Source organism: Pleurodeles waltl, unplaced genomic scaffold, assembly GCF_031143425.1.
Source record: "Pleurodeles waltl isolate 20211129_DDA unplaced genomic scaffold, aPleWal1.hap1.20221129 scaffold_112, whole genome shotgun sequence".
Lineage (NCBI taxonomy): Eukaryota > Metazoa > Chordata > Amphibia > Caudata > Salamandridae > Pleurodeles > Pleurodeles waltl.
Genome location: NW_027149819.1, coordinates 1,001,002 through 1,023,425, shown reverse-complemented (window position 1 = coordinate 1,023,425; position 22,424 = coordinate 1,001,002). Strand labels below are relative to the sequence as shown.

At 50.5% G+C, this 22,424-nt stretch overlaps 1 protein-coding gene across 1 annotated transcript in view; it reads right to left on the bottom strand.

The window, feature by feature from the left end:
* Positions 1 to 22,424, bottom strand: part of LOC138273921 (GTPase IMAP family member 4-like) — a 50,429-nt gene that overhangs the window by 6,586 nt on the left and 21,419 nt on the right. The window lies entirely within an intron of this gene.

The window sequence follows — 22,424 nt, the reverse complement described above, 5'->3', positions numbered from 1 at the left end:
AAATAATGCTTCTAACCAAACTAGCGTCATTTTCTCACATTAAAACCCCATGGACATGACTCCTGTCTTAGTTAAGACAGGCATCATGCCCACTACCCCAATGGCCATGCCCAGGGGACATATGTCCCCTGGCCATGGCCATTGGGCCCAGTGCCACGTAGTGGGGGACAAGTTACGCCCCCCTATGGCACTACCGATTTTTTTTTACTTATCTCTACTTACCTGGGATGGGGTCCCCCAACCTCCGCTGTCCCTCTGGTGTGGGTGGGGGTGTCCCTGGGGACAGGGAAGGGCACCTATGGGCCCATTCCATAGTCTCTGACCATGGAAATAGGCCCACAGGTCCCCTAACACCTGCCCTGACAGAGGCGTTAATGGCGCTAAGCAGGCTTAGCTCCATTATTTAAGCCCGCCTCCCTCCCGTGCACAATCTTTGCATGGATGGATAAATAAGGCACCTGGGACTTAGAGTCATTTTTTGCCCGGGAACGGCTACCTCTCATTCATACAATGTAGTTTTCCGCAGGAACAAAATGACTTTAACTCCAATATTTTGATGCTAGACGGGTCTAGCATCAAAATATAAATATGGAGTTAAGTTTGCACTGAAATAGCGTAAAAAAAAATGACTCTAATTTAGCGCGAACAGAATATAAATATGCCCCTCTGTAACAAGCATTTGCAATGCAATGCGTCTCGCCTTTGCTTGAGTTAGCGCTATTGGCGTTGTAAATTCCTAACTGGACTTTTCTTGCCACATTAATTGGACACAGCAGTGTCTAGCTAGATGAAACACACCTAAGAGAGGAGGTAACGTTTCCGATAAATAACACACTTAAACATAGCAGCGTGGGCTTTTTTTGCAGTAAGAATCAGTAGAAGACGTGGCAAGTGTGCTTTCTGCCAAGTACCGCAAAGGTGAGGCATACAATGGAAATAACGCTTGCACGACTTTCTCAAACAGAGAATGAAAAGTAAAACATTAGTTTACATAAGCAAGCCGATTCAAAGCGCCATAGCTGCATGAGCAAGAGCGCAGAGGAGAGACACAAAAGGAAAAAGAAGTTTGCTCTCAGCCAAACATATCGGCATCCATGTAATAGGGTCAGTTTGCAAAGCGGTACCAAAACTTCTCCAAGGTGGGACAAACGTAAAGCATTTACCAATGATAACAAAGGGTTTTTGCAAGGCAAGCACATGAACGAGTGAAAGTGATGGGCGTGAGGTGGGTGTGGTTAAAAGGCCACAATATGTATAACAGGTGACAGCGTTTGCGCGCTCAACCTAAAAATGAGGCGCTGCTGTGGTGATCAATGCCGCCTGTCAAGTATCCACCTGTTCTATGCCCAAGGTCCAGAAAGAGGGATACCTCAGGGATCGCCTGGAAATCTTTTACAAGTGTGCATTATTGTAAAATACAAAGCGCCTTTCCCTCTAGCCGGTGAGTCCAGGAATAAGACTTGTCCTATATTTCACACTGCAGGGCAGTTCAGTCACTAGCCCGTATGCAGGAAATGCACAGCGTTTAGCTGGCCAGTGGCATGTCAGGGAAACAGGTTGGTTTTCCTGACTTCTGCATTATTCATCCATAAGAAACAATCGCTTTATGTCACTTCGGATAATACTGAGTTCCTTCTATTGTAAACAAATCAAGGATGCAATTATCTGACGTAAGGACCTAGGAAATTCAATTCAACGGACACTCGCAAGAGCATGTAATTCTGGTGTTAGTAATTATAGAAAAGTATCAAATACAATGCATTGGAATTAGAAACAATTATTGATGCAAATGTTTGCCTCACTGTCCACTACACATCTGGCGCTGGTAACCTCAGAACGAGTGGGTTTAATAACGCCAGTAGGTTACCCTCGACACGGGGGACCTGTGGCCAATGTAGGAGTGCGCCCATCAAGAGCTGCAGTCATTTTAAAAACCAGATCAATAAAGACATGTCAAGAAGATATGAAAAGTTCTAAATGTTTATTCTCGGCTACTCATACTAGTGCATCCCACACGTGTCCACATTCAGAAGAATGCACTTTTAGCATTCCGTCCTTAAATCTCACACAGGACACGCTGATGTGTAGACTGCCGGTGAAAATACAAGGTTGAGTGCCAGGAGTGGGTTCTTAGTTTTTACTGAGAACATTAACTAAATCAAAATTCTTGAGTCCAGTGCTACTAAGCGTGATATGTTTGCAACACATACAACCTAATGTCCCGCCAGCGTGGATCTTTAAGTGCGCTGTGTGTAAGTCGATCCAACTCAACTTTCACCCTATAAATGACAGGATAAGGTGGGAAACTCGTTTTGGCTTCTTAATAGACTTACGAGGTACATTTTTGCGCACTTTACCGGGATGGCTGTGTTTAAAATGAGAAAAAAAATCACCGGGAAGTCATAGGGAGTTGTGGCCAGATGTACAGTTCAAAGCCGCTGCTATAATAAACCACTTTGTTCTGGTGGCTTTTAGGCTATTAACAGTGTTCGCTGTGTGATTTCCCACAGTTACCGATTGTGAGACGGAGCTGTGCGTTATTTCGAGCCTGGGGGGCTTCATAGGCGAGCACCTTCACTTGCGAGCCTTATATTTTCCACACGAAATCCGGTTTGCTTCGTGCGCAAAGACACGTTCAGGAAACTCATTGTGAACAAGTCGAGGCACAGGATTCATACTCAAGAGCTAGTGTGGGGTTTTACATTTGATGTGAGGCCGTCTGAGCTGTCTGCGTTCTGTGGCCGAGCCACACAGCAAATACCTACAGTGCTTACTGGACATTCATCTTTAGAGTGATGAGCACCCCCGCAGCTGTGACCCCGAACTCTTCTGATGAGGATGTGGCGCACCCTACAGAGCTGAGTGTTTTGGGGCGGGGGCATCAGCTGTGAGGGGGATTCCTGAGTGAGCAGCACAACATGTTCTCTACTGTGAGAAAAGTGCAGTTGTGGACACCCCTCCCTGCCCGGTGCATTCCCCATCACTAGGCGCTAGGCTCTGCTAGACGGGGCGGCCGCATGCTCGCTCCATCTAGGGCAGCTTTGGGGTATATAGCGCCTCAGAAGCAGCGGGCAGCCGGTGACCCCACTTCTGCTCCTCTCCTGGGACCCCATGGATGCCAGTGGCCTCACCTCTCATGTACTCATGCTCCAGTGCTCACAGCAGGACCAGGCCAGGCTCCCAGACCTGCAGAGGGGCCCTCACCTGACCCACACCCCTTCCTGCTGAAGTGCTTCCAGTCGCCCCACCACTCTAACAAGCATTTGCAATGCAATGGGTCTCACATCTGCTCGAGCTTGAGCTATTGGCGTTGTGAATTCAGAAGTGGGCTTGGTTTTCCACATACATTGGTCAGCCTCGTCACTGTGGCTGCTGTGGTACTGCCACGGCGGTAGACGCAGGGGCGCCGCTGGAACAGCACTGAGACCGCTGTAGTGGCGGATTATGGCACCCACATGGTTAAGCGTGTAGAAATGCACCATACAAATGCTGTCCATTTAAAAGAACAAACTCTTTCAGATTCAGTAGCAAAACCAGAAGATCGCTGACTAAAGAGGGTTCACACCCCAACGAGGAGGAGGGGGAGGGCTCACTGCGTTTTCCGTTTTATCTCAACCCGCTGTTCTTCAGACACAGTTACAGTGGAGACATTTTAGAGCACTGCAGTGTGCACGTGTGAGAGAGTGTGAGAGAGAGGGAGGCAGCCCGTGTGAGAGACAGTGCAAGACAGAGAGACAGGCAGACAGTGTGAGAGACAGTGCGAGAGAGAGAGGGAGGCAGACTGTGTGAGAGACAGTGCGAGAGAGAGGGAGGCAGACCGTGTGAGAGACAGTGTGAGAGAGAGGGAGGCAGACCGTGTGAGAGACAGGGTGAGAGAGAGAGGGTGGCAGACCGTGTGAGAGACAGTGCAAGAGAGAGAGAGAGGCAGACCATGTGAGAGACAGTGCGAGAGAGAGAGGGAGGCAGACTGTATGAGAGACAGCGCAAGAGAGAGGGAGACAGACCGTGTGAGAGACAGTGCGAGAGAGAGAGGGAGGCAGACTGTCTGAGAGACAGTGCGAGAGAGAGGGAGGCATACAGTGTGAGAGACAGTGCGAGAAAGAGAGGGAGGCAGACTGTCTGAGAGACAGTGCGAGAGAGAGGGAGGCATACAGTGTGAGAGACAGAGTGAGAAAGAGAGGGAGGCAGACAGTGTGAGAGACAGTGTGAGAGAGAGGGAGGCAGACAGTGTGAGAGACAGTGAGAGAGGGAGGCAGACCGTGTGAGAGACAGTGTGAGGGAGAGGGGCGCAGACTGTGTGAGAGAAAGAGCGACAGGGAGGGAGGCAGACTGCATGAGAGAAGTGCGAGAGGGAGGGAGGCAGACCATGTGAGAGACAGTGCGAGAGACAGAGGCAGACTGTGTGAGAGACAGCGCGAGAAAGAGGGAGGCAGACTGTGTGAGAGACAGTGTGAGAGAGAGAGGGAGGCAGACCGTGTGAGAGACAGTGCGAGAGAGAGAGAGGGAGGCAGACCGTGTGAGAGACAGTGTAACAGAGAGAGAGAGGCAGACCGTGTGAGAGAGAGTGCAAGAGAGAGAGAGAATCAGACCGTGTGAGAGACAGCGCGAGAGAGAGGGAGGCAGACTTTGTGAGAGACAGAGCGAGAGAGTGTAGGAGGCTGGACTGGCTTGTAGTGAGTACCAAGGGGTACTTGCACCTTGCACCAGGCCCAGTTATCCCTTATTAGTGTATAGGGTGTCTAGCAGCTTAGGCTGATAGATAATGGTAGCTTAGCAGAGCAGCTTAGGCTGAACTAGGAGACGTGTGAAGCTACTACAGTACCACTAATGTCATATGCACAATATCATAAGAAAACACAATACACAGTTATACTAAAAATAAAGGTACTTTATTTTTATGACAATATGCCAAAGTATCTTAGAGTGTACCCTCAGTGAGAGGATAGGAAATATACACAAGATATATATACACAATAGCAAAAATATGCAGTATAGTCTTAGAAAACAGTGCAAACAATGTATAGTTACAATAGGATGCAATGGGGACACATAGGGATAGGGGCAACACAAACCATATACTCCAGAAGTGGAATGCGAACCACGAATGGACCCCAAACCTATGTGACCTTGTAGAGGGTCGCTGGGACTATTAGAAAATAGTGAGAGTTAGAAAAATAACCCTCCCCAAGACCCTGAAAAGTGAGTGCAAAGTGCACTAAAGTTCCCCTAAGGACAAAGAAGTCGTGTTAGAGGAATAATGCAGGAAAGACACAAACCAACAATGCAACAACTGTGGATTTCCAATCTAGGGTACCTGTGGAACAAGGGGACCAAGTCCAAAAGTCACAAGCAAGTCGGAGATGGGCAGATGCCCAGGAAATGCCAGCTGCGGGTGCAAAGAAGCTTCTGCTGGACAGAAGAAGCTGAGGTTTCTGCAGGAACGAAAAGGGCTAGAGACTTCCCCTTTGGTGGACGGATCCCGCTTGCCGTGGAGAGTCGTGCAGAAGTGTTTTCCCGCCGAAAGAACGCCAACAAGCCTTGCTAGCTGCAAATCGTGTGGTTAGCGTTTTTGGACGCTGCTGAGGCCCAGGAAGGACCAGGAGGTCGCAAATTGGACCAGCAGAGAGAGGGGACGTTGAGCAAGACAAGGAGCTCTCTCTGAAGCCGGTAGCGCCCGGAGAAGTGCCAGAAACAAGCACTACAAGGATGCGTGAAATGGTGCTCGCCGAAGTTGCACAAAGGAGTCCCACGTCGCCGGAGACCAACTTAGAAAGTCGTGCAATGCAGGTTAGATTGCCGTGGACCCAGGCTTGGCTGTGCACAAAGGATTTCCGCCGGAAGTGCACAGGGGCCGGAGTAGCTGCAAAGTCGCGGTTCCCAGCAATGCAGCCCAGCGAGGTGAGGCAAGGACTTACCTCCACCAAACTTGGACTGAAGAGTCACTGGACTGTGTGGGTCACTTGGACAGAGTCGCTATATTCAAGGGACCTCGCTCGTCGTGCTGAGAGGAGACCCAAGGGACCGGTAATGCAGCTTTTTGGTGCCTGCGGTTGCAGGGGGAAGATTCCGTCGACCCACAGGAGATTTCTTCGGAGCTTCTGGTGCAGAGAGGAGGCAGGCTACCCCCACAGCATGCACAAGCAGGAAAACAGTCGAGAAGGCGGCAGGATCAGCGTTACAGAGTTGCAGTAGTCGTCTTTGCTACTATGTTGCAGGTTTGCAGGCTTCCAGCGCGGTCAGCAGTCGATTCCTTATCAGAAGGTGAAGAGAGAGATGCAGAGGAACTCGGATGAGCTCTTGCATTCGTTATCTGAGGAATCAAAAGAGACAGAGACCCTAAATAGCCAGAAAAGAGGGTTTGGCTACTTAGGAGAGAGGATAGGCTAGCAACACCTGAAGGAGCCTATCACAAGGAGTCTCTGACGTCACCTGGTGGCACTGGCCACTCAGAGCAGTCCAGTGTGCCAGCAGCACCTCTGTTTCCAAGATGGCAGAGGTCGGGAGCACACTGGAGGAGCTCTGGACACCTCCCAGGGGAGGTGCAGGTCAGGGGAGTGGTCACTCCCCTTTCCTTTGTCCAGTTTCGCGCCAGAGCAGGGGCTAAGGGGTCCCTGAACCGGTGTAGACTGGCTTATGCAGAATTGGGCACATCTGTGCCCAACAAAGCATTTCCAGAGGCTGGGGGAGGCTACTCCTCCCCTGCCTTCACACCATTTTCCAAAGGGAGAGGGTGTCACACCCTCTCTCAGAGGAAGTTCTTTGTTCTGCCATCCTGGGCCAGGCCTGGCTGGACCCCAGGAGGGCAGATGCCTGTCTGAGGGGTTGGCAGCAGCTGCAGTGAAACCCCAGGAAGGGCAGTTTGGCAGTACCAGGGTCTGTGCTACAGACCACTGGGATCATGGGATTGTGCCAACTATGCCAGGATGGCATAGAGGGGGCAATTCCATGATCATAGACATGTTACATGGCCATATTCGGAGTTACCATTGTGAAGCTACATATAGGTAGTGACCTATATGTAGTGCACGCGTGTAATGGTGTCCCCGCACTCACAAAGTTCAGGGAATTGGCTCTGAACAATGTGGGGGCACCTTGGCTAGTGCCAGGGTGCCCACACACTAAGTAACTTTGCACCTAACCTTTACCAGGTAAAGGTTAGACATATAGGTGACTTATAAGTTACTTAAGTGCAGTGTAAAATGGCTGTGAAATAACGTGGACGTTATTTCACTCAGGCTGCAGTGGCAGGCCTGTGTAAGAATTGTCAGAGCTCCCTATGGGTGGCAAAAGAAATGCTGCAGCCCATAGGGATCTCCTGGAACCCCAATACCCTGGGTACCTCAGTACCATATACTAGGGAATTATAAGGGTGTTCCAGTAAGCCAATGTAAATTGGTAAAAATGGTCACTAGCCTGTCAGTGACAATTTGGAAAGAAATGAGAGAGCATAACCACTGAGGTTCTGATTAGCAGAGCCTCAGTGAGACAGTTAGTCACTACACAGGTAACACATTCAGGCACACTTAGGAGCACTGGGGCCCTGGGTTACCAGGGTCCCAGTGACACATACAACTAAAACAACATATATACAGTGAAAAATGGGGGTAACATGCCAGGCAAGATGGTACTTTCCTACACAACCCCCCCCCAAACGAAGGACAATAAGACTAGCCATGACCTGATGAGTCTTCATTGTCTAAGTGGAAATATCTGGAGAGTCCATCTGCATTGGAGTGGCTACTCCCAGGTCTATGTTCCACTGTATAGTCCATTCCCTGTAGGGATATGGACCACCTCAACAATTTAGGATTTTCACCTTTCATTTGTTTTAGCCAAAGTAGAGGTTTGTGGTCTGTCTGAACAATGAAGTGAGTGCCAAACAGGTATGGCCTCAACTTCTTCAGAGCCCAGACCACAGCAAAGGCCTCCCTCTCAATGGCAGACCAACGCTTTTCTCTAGGGGTCAACCTCCTACTAATAAAAGCAACAGGTTGATCCTGGCCCTCAGAATTAAGTTGTGATAGGACTGCCCCTACTCCTAATTCAGATGCATCAGTTTGGACATAGAATTTTTCAGAGTAACAAGGGCTCTTCAGGACAGGTGCAGAGCACATGGCCTGCTTCAGCTCCTCAAAAGCTTTCTGACAGTTTGCTGTCCATAATACCTTTTTAGGCATTTTCTTGGATGTGAGGTCATTAAGAGGGGCTGCAATGGAGCCATAGTTCTTAATGAACCTCCTGTAATACCCAGTGAGGCCTAGGAAGGCTCTCACCTGAGTCTGAGTGGTAGGGGGAACCCAATCAATAATTGTTTGGATTTTCCCCTGAAGTGGTGCAATCTGTTCCCCACCAACAAGGTGTCCAAGATAAACCACCTTACCCTGCCCTATCTGGCACTTTGAAGCCTTGATAGTGAGGCCTGCCTTTTGCAGGGCCTCCAAAACTTTCCATAGGTGGACCAGGTGATCATCCCAGCTGGAGCTAAAGACAGCTATATCGTCCAAATATGCTGCACTGAAAGCTTCCAGCCCTTGCAGGACTGTGTTCACCAACCTCTGAAAAGTGGCAGGTGCATTTTTCAAACCAAAAGGCATTACAGTAAACTGGTAATGTCCTCCAATGGTAGAAAATGCAGTCTTAGGTTTAGCATCTTCTGATAATTTGATCTGCCAATACCCTGCAGTCAAATCAAAAGTGCTTAGATACTTGGCAGATGCCAGTGTATCTATGAGCTCATCTGCCCTGGGTATAGGGTGAGCATCAGTTTTGGTTACCAAGTTGAGACCTCTATAGTCTACACAAAACCGCATTTCTTTCTTTCCATCTTTGGAATGGGGTTTTGCTACCAGTACCACAGGAGAAGCCCATGGACTGTCAGAGTGCTCAACTACTCCTAGTTCTAACATTTTCTGGACCTCTTGCTTTATGCAGTCCCTGACATGGTCAGGCTGCCTATAGATCTTACTTTTGACAGGTAAACTGTCTCCAGTGTCTATAGTGTGCTCACACCAAGAAGTGGTACCTGGCACAGTAGAGAAGAGTTCAGAGAATTGATCTAGTAGATTTATGCAATTATCTTTCTGCTCAGCAGTAAGACAATCAGCCAAAACTACACCTTCCACAAGAGCATCTTGTTCTGTGGAAGAGAAGAGATCAGGTAGAGGATCACTGTCTTCTTCCTGTCCCTCATCAGTTGCCATGAGCAGGGTGAGATCAGCCCTGTCATAGTAGGGTTTCAGGCGGTTGACATGGAGCACCCTAAGGGGACTCCTGGCAGTGCCTAAGTCAACTAAATAGGTGACTTCTCCCTTCTTTTCAACAATTGTGTGGGGACCACTCCACTTATCTTGGAGTGCTCTTGAGGCCACAGGCTCCAAGACCCACACTTTCTGCCCTGGTTGGTACTGAACCAAAACAGCCTTCTGATCATGCCATTGCTTCTGGAGCTCTTGGCTGGCCTGAAGGTTTTTACTGGCCTTTTTCATGTACTCAGCCATCCTTGATCTGAGGCCAAGTACATAGTCCACAATATCCTGCTTAGGAGCTTTTAAAGGTTGTTCCCAACCCTCCTTTACAAGTGTGAGTGGACCCCTAACAGGGTGTCCAAAAAGAAGTTCAAAGGGGCTGAAGCCCACTCCTTTCTGGGGTACCTCCCTGTAGGCAAAAAGAAGGCATGGTAGAAGGATATCCCATCTCCTGCGGAGTTTTTCAGGGAGACCTATAATCATGCCTTTGAGAGTTTTATTAAATCTCTCCACCAGTCCATTTGTTTGTGGATGATAGGGTGTTGTGAACTTGTACGTTACACCACACTCCTTCCACATGGCCTTTAAGTATGCAGACATGAAATTGCTTCCCCTGTCTGATACTACTTCCTTTGGGAAGCCCACCCTGGAAAATATTCCCAGGAGTGCTTTTGCCACTGCAGGAGCTGTAGTGGTCCTTAAAGGAATAGCTTCAGGATATCTTGTGGCATGGTCCACTACCACCAAGATAAACCTATTGCCTGAAGCAGTAGGAGGGTCAAGGGGGCCAACTATGTCAACCACTACCCTTTCAAAGGGAACCCCAACCACAGGCATTGGGATAAGGGGTGCCTTTGGGGTGCCACCTGTCTTGCCACTGGCTTGACAGGTTTCACAGGACTTACAAAATTCCTTTGTGTCCTCAGACATTCTAGGCCAATGAAACAGGGGAACAAGCCTGTCCCAAGTTTTCATTTGTCCTAGATGCCCAGCTAAGGGAATGTCATGTGCCAGTGTTAGGAGGAACTTTCTGTACTCATGAGGAATCACTAATCTCCTGGCAGCTCCAGGTTTAGGATCCCTATGCTCAGTGTACAAGAGGTTGTCCTCCCAGTAAACTCTGTGAGAGTCACTGACATCCCCATTAGCCTGTTTGACAGCTTGCTGTCTGAGACCCTCTAATGTGGGACAGGTTTGCTGTGCCACACTCAGCTCCTCTCTGGCAGGCCCCCCTTCACCCAAAAGCTCAGCAGTGTCTGCTTCCAGCTCCTCTGGTGTAGGTTCTGCACAGGGAGGGAATTCTTCTTCCTCAGAAGTAGAATCCACTGTAGAGGGAGGGATAGTAGGAAGTGGTTTGCTTCTACTAGCCCTAGCTTTAGGGAGCACTTGGTCCATTGTTCCAGGATCCAAGCTTCCCTGTCCTTTTTGCTTTCTGGCCTGAGCCCTTGTCAAAGCAAAAATATGCCCTGGGATGCCCAGCATTGCTGCATGGGCCTCGAACTCCACTTCTGACCAAGCTGATGTCTCCAAATCATTCCCTAATAGACAGTCTACAGGTAAATCTGAAGCTACCACAACTTTCTTTGGACCAGTAACCCCCCCCCAGTTGAGATTAACAACAGCCATGGGGTGGCTAAGTGTGTTGTTGTGAGCATCGGTTAATTGGTACTGGTGACCAAGTAGGTGTTGTTCAGGGTGGACCAGTTTCTCTATGACCATAGTCACACTGGCACCAGTGTCCCTGTAGGCCTGAACCTCAACACCATTTATTAGGGGTAGCTGCTTGTACTTATCCATATTAAGGGGACAAGCAACTAAGGTGGCTAAATCAATAGCCCCCTCAGAGACTAACACAGCCTCTGTGGCCTCCCTAACAAGGCCAACCCCAACTAAATTACCAAAAGTGAGCCCAGCTACTCCCTTGGATTGGCTATTAGTAGGTTTGCTCCCACCACCACTGCTATTAGTAGGGACACTAGGTGTAGCAGTAGGGGTTGTAGTGGTAGGAGCATTGGTGCCTTTCTTTGGACAACTGGGATCTGTTGTCCAATGGCCTTTTATTTTACATAAATAGCACCATGGTTTCTTTTCCTTGTTCTGATTAAAAGAGGATTTGGACCCACCACCCCCACCAGAGTGTTTTTGTGGGCCTGATGAAGACTCATTTTTAGATTTGTCCCCACCCTTGTCTGAAGACTTACCATCCTTCTTTTTGTTGCCATCTTTGTCACCCCCTGTATTAACTTTTCTGTTCACTCTTGTTCTGACCCATTTGTCTGCCTTCTTTCCCAATTCTTGGGGAGAGGTCAGATCAGAGTCCACCAAGTACTGGTGCAACAAATCAGACACACAATTATTAAGAATATGCTCTCTCAGGATTAAGTTATACAGGCTGTCATAATCAGTAACTTTACTGCCATGTAACCACCCCTCCAAGGCCTTCACTGAATGGTCAATGAAATCAACCCAGTCTTGTGAAGACTCCTTTTTGGTCTCTCTGAACTTTATCCTGTACTGTTCAGTGGTTAAGCCATAACCATCCAGGAGTGCATTCTTAAGAACTTGGAAATTATTAGCATCATTTTCTTTCACAGTAAGGAGCCTATCCCTACCTTTTCCACTAAATGATAGCCATAGGATAGCAGCCCACTGCCTTTGAGGGACATCCTGTACAACACAGGCCCTCTCAAGTGCAGCAAACCACTTGTTAATGTCATCCCCCTCCTTATAAGGGGGAACTATCTTGTGCAGATTCCTGGAATCATGCTCTTTTGCAGGATGACTATGGGGAATACTGCTGCTGCCACCATGGGTATCTAAACCCAACTTCTGTCTTTCCTTCTCTAATTCAAAAGACTGTCTATCCAAATCCAGCTGTTGCTTTTTAAGCTTCAGTCTGGTTTGTTCCACCCTCAACTTATTGAGTTCCCTCTCTAACATTCTGTCATCAGGGTTGGTGGGGGGGACATTCCTAGAAACAGAGGTATGATGGGAATGAACAGAAGGAGACCTGTCCCTTACAGAAGCCACCCTAACAGCTTGGTTAACAGAAACATTACTACCAGTATGGTGAGAATAACTGCTTTTGTTATGATGTGAGACAACACTATTTGTATGGTGTGGCTCATCATTATTACCAACTATGCTAGATTGTCTAGTAATGGGCAGGCTAGGAAGTTTCTTTCCTGAATCTTTTCCTGGGGGAGTCCCTGAATCAGATTGAGAACTATTAGGTACTTTTTCAACAGATGAGGCACCTATGGCCTTATCCTGTTCTCTAAGCATGTTAAGTAACAGTTCCAAGGAAGGATTCTTCCCTACACTCAAACCTCTCTCTATACAGAGACTCCTTGCTCTTTTCCAGCTAAGGTTGTCATATGCAAGTTTGGACAGATCAACATTTTGGCCTGTGCCAGACATTTTTAGAGAGAGTTAAAGTGATAGTAAAAGATAAAAAGTTTGTCAGAGCTTTTTAGAAAGACAGAGAAAAAAAACTTTTAAAACTTTTTAGAACTTTTTAGAAAGTTAGAAGTACTTTTCAGCACTTAGAAAAGAGTGAAAAGAGGAAATGCAAAACTTTTTGGCTATGTGTATATACACTGACCTTGTTTTGTATATTTTTCTCTTATGAAAAGTACAATGACAAGAGTGGTAAGTAGTCTCAAAGCACTTATCCCACCACTGCACAACCAATGTAGGAGGCTGGACTGGCTTGTAGTGAGTACCAAGGGGTACTTGCACCTTGCACCAGGCCCAGTTATCCCTTATTAGTGTATAGGGTGTCTAGCAGCTTAGGCTGATAGATAATGGTAGCTTAGCAGAGCAGCTTAGGCTGAACTAGGAGACATGTGAAGCTACTACAGTACCACTTAGTGTCATATGCACAATATCATAAGAAAACACAATACACAGTTATACTAAAAATAAAGGTACTTTATTTTTATGACAATATGCCAAAGTATCTTAGAGTGTACCCTCAGTGAGAGGATAGGAAATATACACAAGATATATATACACAATAGCAAAAATATGCAGTATAGTCTTAGAAAACAGTGCAAACAATGTATAGTTACAATAGGATGTAATGGGGAAACATAGGGAAAGGGGCAACACAAACCATATACTCCAAAAGTGGAATGCGAACCACGAATGGACCCCAAACCTATGTGACCTTGTAGAGGGTCGCTGGGACTATTAGAAAATAGTGAGAGTTAGAAAAATAACCCTCCCCAAGACCCTGAAAAGTGAGTGCAAAGTGCACTAAAGTTCCCCTAAGGACAAAGTAGTCGTGTTAGAGGAATAATGCAGGAAAGACACAAACCAGCAATGCAACAACTGTGGATTTCCAATCCAGGGTACCTGTGGAACAAGGGGACCAAGTCCAAAAGTCACAAGCAAGTCGGAGATGGGCACATGCCCAGGAAATGCCAGCTGCGGGTGCAAAGAAGCTTCTACTGGACAGAAGAAGCTGAGGTTTCTGCAGGAACAAAAAGGGCTAGAGACTTCCCCTTTGGTGGACGGATCCCTCTCGCCGTGGAAAGTCGTGCAAAAGTGTTTTCCCTCCAAAAGAATGACAACAAGCCTTGCTAGCTGCAAATTGTTTGGTTAGCGTTTTTGGACGCTGCTGAGGCCCAGGAGGGACCAGGAGGTCGCAAATTGGACCAGCAGAGAGAGGGGACGTAGAGCAAGACCAGGAGCCCTCTTTGAAGCCGGTAGCTCCAGGAGAAGTGCCAGAAACAGGCACTACGAGGATGCGTGAAACGGTGCTCGCCGAAGTTGCACAAAGGAGTCCCACGTCGCCGGAGACCAACTTTTAAAGTCGTGCAATGCAGGTTAGAGTGCTGTGGACCCAGGCTTGGTTGTGCACAAAGGATTTCCGCCGGAAGTGCACAGGGGCCGGAGTAGCTGCAAAGTCGCGGTTCCCAGCAATGCAGCCCAGCGAGGTGAGGCAAGGACGTACCTCCACCAAACTTGGACTGAAGAGTCACTGGACTGTGGGGGTCACTTGGACAGAGTCGCTGGATTCGAGGGACCTCGCTCGTCGTGCTGAGAGGAGACCCAAGGGACTGGTAATGCAGCTTTTTGGTGCCTGCGGTTGCAGGGGGAAGATTCCGTCGACCCACTGGAGATTTCTTCTGAGCTTCTGGTGCAGAGAGGAGGCAGGCTACCCCCACAGCATGCACAAGCAGGAAAACAGTCGCGAAGGCGTCAGGATCAGCGTTACAGAGTTGCAGTAGTCGTCTTTGCTACTATGTTGCAGGTTTGCAGGCTTCCAGCGCGGTCAGCAGTCGATTCCTTATCAGAAGGTGAAGAGAGAGATGCAGAGGAACTTGGATGAGCTCTTGCATTCGTTATCTGAGGAATCCCAAGAGACAGAGACCCTAAATAGCCAGAAAAGAGGGTTTGGCTACTTAGGAGAGAGGATAGACTAGCAACACCTGAAGGAGCCTATCACAAGGAGTCTCTGACGTCACCTGGTGGCACTGGCCACTCAGAGCAGTCCAGTGTGCCAGCAGCACCTCTGTTTCCAAGATGGTAGAGGTCTGGAGCACACTGGAGGAGCTCTGGACACCTCCCAGGGGAGGTGCAGGTCAGGGGAGTGGTCACTCCCCTTTCCTTTGTCCAGTTTCGCGCCAGAGCAGGGGCTAAGGGGTCCCTGAACCGGTGTAGACTGGCTTATGCAGAATTGGGCACATCTGTGCCCAACAAAGCATTTCCAGAGGCTGGGGGAGGCTACTCCTCCCCTGCCTTCACACCATTTTCCAAAGGGAGAGGGTGTCACACCCTCTCTCAGAGGAAGTTCTTTGTTCTGCCATCCTGGGCCAGGCCTGGCTAGACCCCAGGAGGGCAGATGCCTGTCTAAGGGGTTGGCAGCAGCAGCAGCTGCAGTGAAACCCCAGGAAGGGCAGTTTGGCAGTACCAGGGTCTGTGCTACAGACCACTGGGATCATGGGATTGTGCCAACTATGCCAGGATGGTATAGAGGGGGCAATTCCATGATCATAGACATGTTACATGGCCATATTCGGAGTTACCATTGTGAAGCTACATATAGGTAGTGACCTATATGTAGTGCACACGTGTAATGGTGTCCCCGCACTCACAAAGTTCAGGGAATTGGCTCTGAACAATGTGGGGGCACCTTGGCTAGTGCCAGGGTGCCCTCACACTAAGTAACTTTGCACCTAACCTTTACCAGGTAAAGGTTAGACATATAGGTGACTTATAAGTTACTTAAGTGCAGTGAAAAATTGCTGTGAAATAACGTGGACGTTATTTCACTCAGGCTGCAGTGGCAGGCCTGTGTAAGAATTGTCAGAGCTCCCTATGGGTGGCAAAAGAAATGCTGCAGCCCATAGGGATCTCCTGGAACCCCAATACCCTGGGTACCTCAGTACCATATACTAGGGAATTATAAGGGTGTTCCAGTAAGCCAATGTAAATTGGTAAAAATGGTCACTAGCCTGTTAGTGACAATTTGGAAAGAAATGAGAGAGCATAACCACTGAGGTTCTGATTAGCAGAGCCTCAGTGAGACAGTTAGTTACTACACAGGTAACACATTCAGGCACACTTATGAGCACTGGGGCCCTGGGTTACCAGGGTCCCAGTGACACATACACCTAAACCAACATATATACAGTGAAAAATGGGGGTAACATGCCAGGCAAGATGGTACTTTCCTACAGAGAGAGAGGCAGAGAGTGCTTGAAAGAGAGAGAGAGAAAGAGGGACAGAGAGAGAGAGAGAGGCAGACCGTGTGAGAGACAGTGTAACAGAGAGAGAGAGGCAGACCGTGTGAGAGAGAGTGCAAGAGAGAGAGAGAATCAGACCGTGTGAGAGACAGCGCGAGAGAGAGGGAGGCAGACTTTGTGAGAGACAGAGCGAGAGAGAGAGGCAGAGAGTGCTTGAAAGAGAGAGAGAGAAAGAGGGACAGAGCGAGAGAGAGAGGCAGAGAGTGCTTGAAAGAGAGAGAGAGAAAGAGGGACAGAGAGAGAGAGAGAGAGGCAGACAGTGCGAGAGAGAGAGAGGAAGACAAACTGTGTGAGAGACAGCACAAGAGAGAGGGAGGCAGACCGTGTGAGAGACAATGTGAGAGAGAGAGGGAGGCAGACTGTATGAGAGACAGCGCAAGAGAGAGGGAGGCAGACCGTGTGAGAGACGGTGCGAGAGAGAGAGGCAGAGAGGGCTTGAAAGAGAGAGAGAGAAAGAGGTAGAGAGAGAGAGGAAGGAAGACTGTGTGAGAGACAGTGCGAGAGAGAGGGAGGCAGACCGTGTGAGAGACAGTGTGAGAGAGAGAGGGAGGCAGACCGTGTGAGAGACAGTGCGAGAGGGAGGCAGACCGTGTGAGAGACAGTGCAAGAGAGAGAGAGAGAGAGAGGCAGACCATGTGAGAGACAGTGCAAGAGAGACCATGTGAGAGACAGTGCGAGAGAGAGAGGAAGGAAGACTGTGTAAGAGACAGTGCGAGAGAGAGGGAGGCAGACCGTGTGAGAGACAGTGTGAGAGAGAGAGGGAGGCAGACCGTGTGAGAGAAAGTGCGAGAGGGAGGCAGACCGTGTGAGAGACAGTGCAAGAGAGAGAGAGAGGCAGACCATGTGAGAGACAGTGCGAGAGAGAGGGAGGCAGACCGTGTGGAAGACAGTGTGAGAGAGAGGGAGACAGACCGTGCGAGAGACAGTGTGAGAGAGAGAGGGAGGCAGAGCGTGTGAGAGACAGTGCGAGAGGGAGGCAGACCATGTGAGAGACAATGCAACAGAGAGAGAGAGGCAGACCGTGTGAGAGACAGTGCAAGAGAGAGAGAGAATCAGACAGTGTGAGAAGCAGCGCGAGAGAGAGAGGAAGGCAGACTGTGTGAGAGACAGTGCGAGAAAGAGAAGCAGAGAGTGCTTGAAAGAGAGAGAGAGAAAGAGGGAGAGAGAGAGTGAGAGTGAGGCAGACCATGTGAGATACAGTGCGAGAGAGGAGACAGACCATGTGAGAGACAGTGTGAGAGAGAGGGAGGCAGACCGTGTGAGAGACAGTGTGAGAGAGAGAAGGAGGCAGACTGTGTGAGAGACAGCGCAAGAGAGAGGGAGGCAGACCGTGTGAGAGACAATGCAACAGAGAGAGAGAGGCAGACCGTGTGAGAGACAGTGCAAGAGAGAGAGAGAATCAGACAGTGTGAGAAGCAGCGCGAGAGAGAGAGGAAGGCAGACTGTGTGAGAGACAGTGCGAGAAAGAGAAGCAGAGAGTGCTTGAAAGAGAGAGAGAGAAAGAGGGAGAGAGAGAGTGAGAGTGAGGCAGACCATGTGAGATACAGTGCGAGAGAGGAGACAGACCATGTGAGAGACAGTGTGAGAGAGAGGGAGGCAGACCGTGTGAGAGACAGTGTGAGAGAGAGAAGGAGGCAGACCGTGTGAGAGACAGTGCGAGAGGGAGGCAGACCGCGTGAGAGACAGTACAAGACAGAGAGAGAGGCAGACCATGTGAGAGACAGTGCGAGAGAGAGAGAGAGAGAGAGAGAGAGAGGCAGACCGTGTGAGAGACAGTGCAAGAGAGAGGGAGGCAGACCGTGTGAGAGACAGAGTGAGAGAGAGAAGGAGGCAGACCGTGTGAGAGACAGTGCGAGAGGGAGGCAGACCGCATGAGAGACAGTGCAAGACAGAGAGAGAGGCAGACCGTGTGAGAGACAGCGCAATAGAGAGAGAGAGGCAGACCGTGTGAGAGACAGCGCAAGAGAGAGGGAGGCAGACCATGTGAAATACAGTGCGAGAGAGATAGGCAGAGAGTGCTTGAAAGAGAGAGAGAGAGAGAGAGAAAGAGAGAGAGAGAGAGAGGCAGACAGTGTGAGAGACAGTGCGAGAGACAGTGTGAGAGAGAGGGAGGCAGACCGTGTGCGAGACAGTGTGAGAGAGAGAGGGAGGTAGACTCTGTGAGAGACAGTGCGAGAGAGAGGGAGGCAGACCGTGTGAGAGACAGTGTGAGAGAGAGAGAGAGGCAGACAGTGTGAGAGACAGTGCGAGGGAGAGACGGAGGCAGACCGTGTGAGAGACAGCGTGAGAGAGGGGGAGGCAGACTGTGTGAGAGACAGTGTGAGAGAGAGGGAGGCAGACCGTGTGAGAGACAGCGCAAGAGAGGGGGAGGCAGACTGTGTGTGAGACAGTGTGAGAGAGAGGGAGGCAGACCGTGTGAGAGACAGTGCGAGAGGGAGTCAGACAGTGTGAGAGACAGTGCAAGACAGAGAGAGAGGCAGATCATGTGAGAGACAGTGAGCGAGAGAGAGGGAGGCAGACCGTGTGAGAGACAGTGTGAGAGAGAGGGAGGCAGACCGTGTGAGAGACAGTGTGAGAGAGAGAGAGAGGCAGACAGTGTGAGAGACAGTGCGAGGGAGAGAGAGGCAGACCGTGTGAGAGACAGCGCGAGAGAGGGGGAGGCAGACCGTGTGAGAGACAGTGCGAGAGAGAGAGAGACAGACCGTGTGAAAGACAGCGCAAGAGAGGGGGAGGCAGACTGTGTGAGAGAGAGGGAGGCAGACCGTGTGAGAGACAGTGCGAGAGGGAGGCAGACCGTGTGAGAGACAGTGCAAGACAGAGAGACAGGCAGACAGTGTGAGAGACAGTGCGAGAGAGAGAGGGAGGCAGACTGTGTGAGAGACAGTGCGAGAGAGAGGGAGGCAGACCGTGTGAGAGACAGTGTGAGAGAGAGGGAGGCAGACAGTGTGAGAGACAGTGTGAGAGAGAGGGAGACAGACCGTGCGAGAGACAGTGTGAGAGAGAGAGGGAGGCAGACCGTGTGAGAGACAGTGTGAGAGGGAGGCAGACCATGTGAGAGACAATGCAACAGAGAGAGAGAGGCAGACCGTGTGAGAGACAGTGCAAGAGAGAGAGAGAATCAGACTGTGTGAGAGGCAGCGCGAGAGAGAGGGAGGCAGACTGTGTGAGAGACAGTGCGAGAGAGAGAGGCAGAGAGTGCTTGAAAGAGAGAGAGAGAAAGAGGGAGAGAGAGAGTAAGGTAGACCATCGGAGATACAGTGCGAGAGAGAAGGAGACAGACCATGTGAAAGACAGTGTGAGAGAGAGGGAGGCAGACCGTGTGAGAGACAGTGTGAGAGAGAGAAGGAGGCAGACCGTGTGAGAGACAGTGCGAGAGGGAGGCAGACCGCGTGAGAGACAGTGTGAGAGAGAGAGAGAGGCAGACAGTGTGAGAGACAGTGCGAGGGAGAGAGGGAGGCAGAACGTGTGAGAGAAAGTGCGAGAGAGAGAGGCAGACCGTGTGAGAGACAGTGCGAGAGGGAGTCAGACAGTGTGAGAGACAGTGCAAGACAGAGAGAGAGGCAGATCATGTGAGAGACAGTGAGCGAGAGAGAGGGAGGCAGACCGTGTGAGAGACAGTGTGAGAGAGAGGGAGGCAGACCGTGTGAGAGACAGTGTGAGAGAGAGAGAGAGGCAGACAGTGTGAGAGACAGTGCGAGGGAGAGAGGGAGGCAGATCGTGTGAGAGACAGTGCAATAGGGAGGCAGAACGTGTGAGAGAAAGTGCGAGAGAGAGAGAGGCAGACCGTGTGAGAGACAGTGCGAGAGAGAGAGAGGCAGACCGTGTGAGAGACAGCGCGAGAGAGGGGGAGGCAGACCATGTGAGAGACAGTGCGAGAGAGAGAGAGGCAGACCGTGTGAAAGACAGCGCAAGAGAGGGGGAGGCAGACTGTGTGAGAGAGAGGGAGGCAGACCGTGTGAGAGACAGTGCGAGAGGGAGGCAGACCGTGTGAGAGACAGTGCAAGACAGAGAGACAGGCAGACAGTGTGAGAGACAGTGCGAGAGAGAGAGGGAGGCAGACTGTGTGAGAGACAGTGCGAGAGAGAGGGAGGCAGACCGTGTGAGAGACAGTGTGAGAGAGAGGGAGGCAGACAGTGTGAGAGACAGTTTGAGAGAGAGGGAGACAGACCGTGCGAGAGACAGTGTGAGAGAGAGAGGGAGGCAGACCGTGTGAGAGACAGTGCGAGAGGGAGGCAGACCATGTGAGAGACAATGCAACAGAGAGAGAGAGGCAGACCGTGTGAGAGACAGTGCAAGAGAGAGAGAGAATCAGACTGTGTGAGAGGCAGCGCGAGAGAGAGGGAGGCAGACTGTGTGAGAGACAGTGCGAGAGAGAGAGGCAGAGAGTGCTTGAAAGAGAGAGAGAGAAAGAGGGAGAGAGAGAGTAAGGCAGACCATGTGAGATACAGTGCGAGAGAGAAGGAGACAGACCATGTGAAAGACAGTGTGAGAGAGAGGGAGGCAGACCCTGTGAGAGACAGTGTGAGAGAGAGAAGGAGGCAGACCGTGTGAGAGACAGTGCGAGAGGGAGGCAGACCGCGTGAGAGACAGTGCAAGACAGAGAGAGAGGCAGACCATGTGAGAGACAGTGCGAGAGAGAGAGAGAGGCAGACCGTGTGAGAGACAGCGCAAGAGAGAGGGAGGCAGACCGTGTGAGAGACAGTGTGAGAGAGAGAAGGAGGCAGACTGTGTGAGAGACAGTGCGAGAGGGAGGCAGACCGCGTGAGAGACAGTGTAAGACAGAGAGAGAGGCAGACCATGTGAGAGACAGTGCGAGAGAGAGGGAGACAGAGAGTGCTTGAAAGAGAGAGAGAAAGAGAGGCAGACAGTGTGAGAGACAGTGCGAGAGACAGTGCGAGAGACAGTGTGAGAGAGAGGGAGGCAGACCGTGTGAGAGACAGTGTGAGAGAGAGAGGGAGGTAGACTCTGTGAGAGACAGTGCGAGAGAGTGGGAGGCAGACCGTGTGAGAGACAGTGTGAGAGAGAGGGAGGCAGACCGTGTGAGAGACAGTGTGAGAGAGAGAGGGAGGCAGACTGTGTGAGAGACAGCGCAAGAGAGAGGGAGGCAGACCGTGTGAGAGACAGCGCAAGAGAGAGAGGGAAGCAGACTGTGTGAGAGACAGCGCAAGAGAGAGGGAGGCAGACCGTGTGAGAGACAGTGCGAGAGAGAGAGGCAGAGAGTGCTTGAAAGAGAGAGAGAAAGAGGGAGAGAGAGAGAGAGAGAGAGGCAGACAGTGTGAGAGAGAGAGGGAGGCAGACTGTGTGATAGACAGTGTGAGAGAGAGGGAGGCAGACCGTGTGAGAGACAGGGTGAGAGAGAGAGGGTGGCAGACCGTGTGAGAGACAGTGCGAGAGGGAGGCAGACCGTGTGAGAGACAGTGCAAGAGAGAGAGAGAGGCAGACCATGTGAGAGACAGTGCGAGAGAGAGAGAGAGGCAGACCGTGTGAGAGACAGCGCAAGAGAGAGGGAGGCAGACCATGTGAGAGACAGTGCGAGAGAGAGAGGCAGAGAGTGCTTGAGAGAGAGAAAGAGGGAGAGAGAGAGAGGCAGCCAGTGTGAGAGACAGTGCGAGAGAGAGAGGGAGGCAGACTGTCTGAGAGACAGTGCGAGAGAGGCAGACTGTGTGAGAGACAGTGCGAGAGAGAGGGAGGCATACAGTGTGAGAGACAGAGTGAGAAAGAGAGGGAGGCAGACAGTGTGAGAGACAGTGCGAGAGAGAGGGAGGCAGACAGTGTGAGAGACAGTGAGAGAGGGAGGCAGACCGTGTGAGAGAAGTGCGAGAGGGAGGGAGGCAGACAGTGTGAGAGACAGTGCGAGGGAGAGAGGGAGGCAGACCGTGTGAGAGACAATGCAACAGAGAGAGAGAGGCAGACCGTGTGAGAGACAGTGCAAGAGAGAGGGAGAATCAGACCTTGTGAGAGGCAGAGCGAGAGAGAGGAAGGCAGACTGTGTGAGAGACAGTGCGAGAGAGAGAGGCAGGGAGTGCTTGAAAGAGAGAGAGAGAAAGAGGGAGAGATAGAGTGAGGCATGTGAGAGACAGTGCGACAGAGAAGGAGACAGACCATGTGAGAGACAGTGTGAGAGAGAGGGAGGCAGACCGTGTGAGAGACAATGCAAGAGAGAGGGTGGCAGACTGTGTGAGAGACATTGCGAGAGAGAGGGAGGCAGACAGTGTGAGAGACAGAGTGAGAGAGAGAGGGAGGCAGACAGTAGAGGAAAGAGAGAGAGAGAGAGAGAGAGGAAGGCAGACCATGTGAGAGACAGTGCGAGAGAGATGGAGGCAGACAGTGTGAGAGACAATGAGAGAGGGAAGCAGACCGTGTGAGAGACAGTGCGAGGGAGAGGGACGCAGATCGTGTGAGAGAAAGAGCGAGAGGGAGGGAG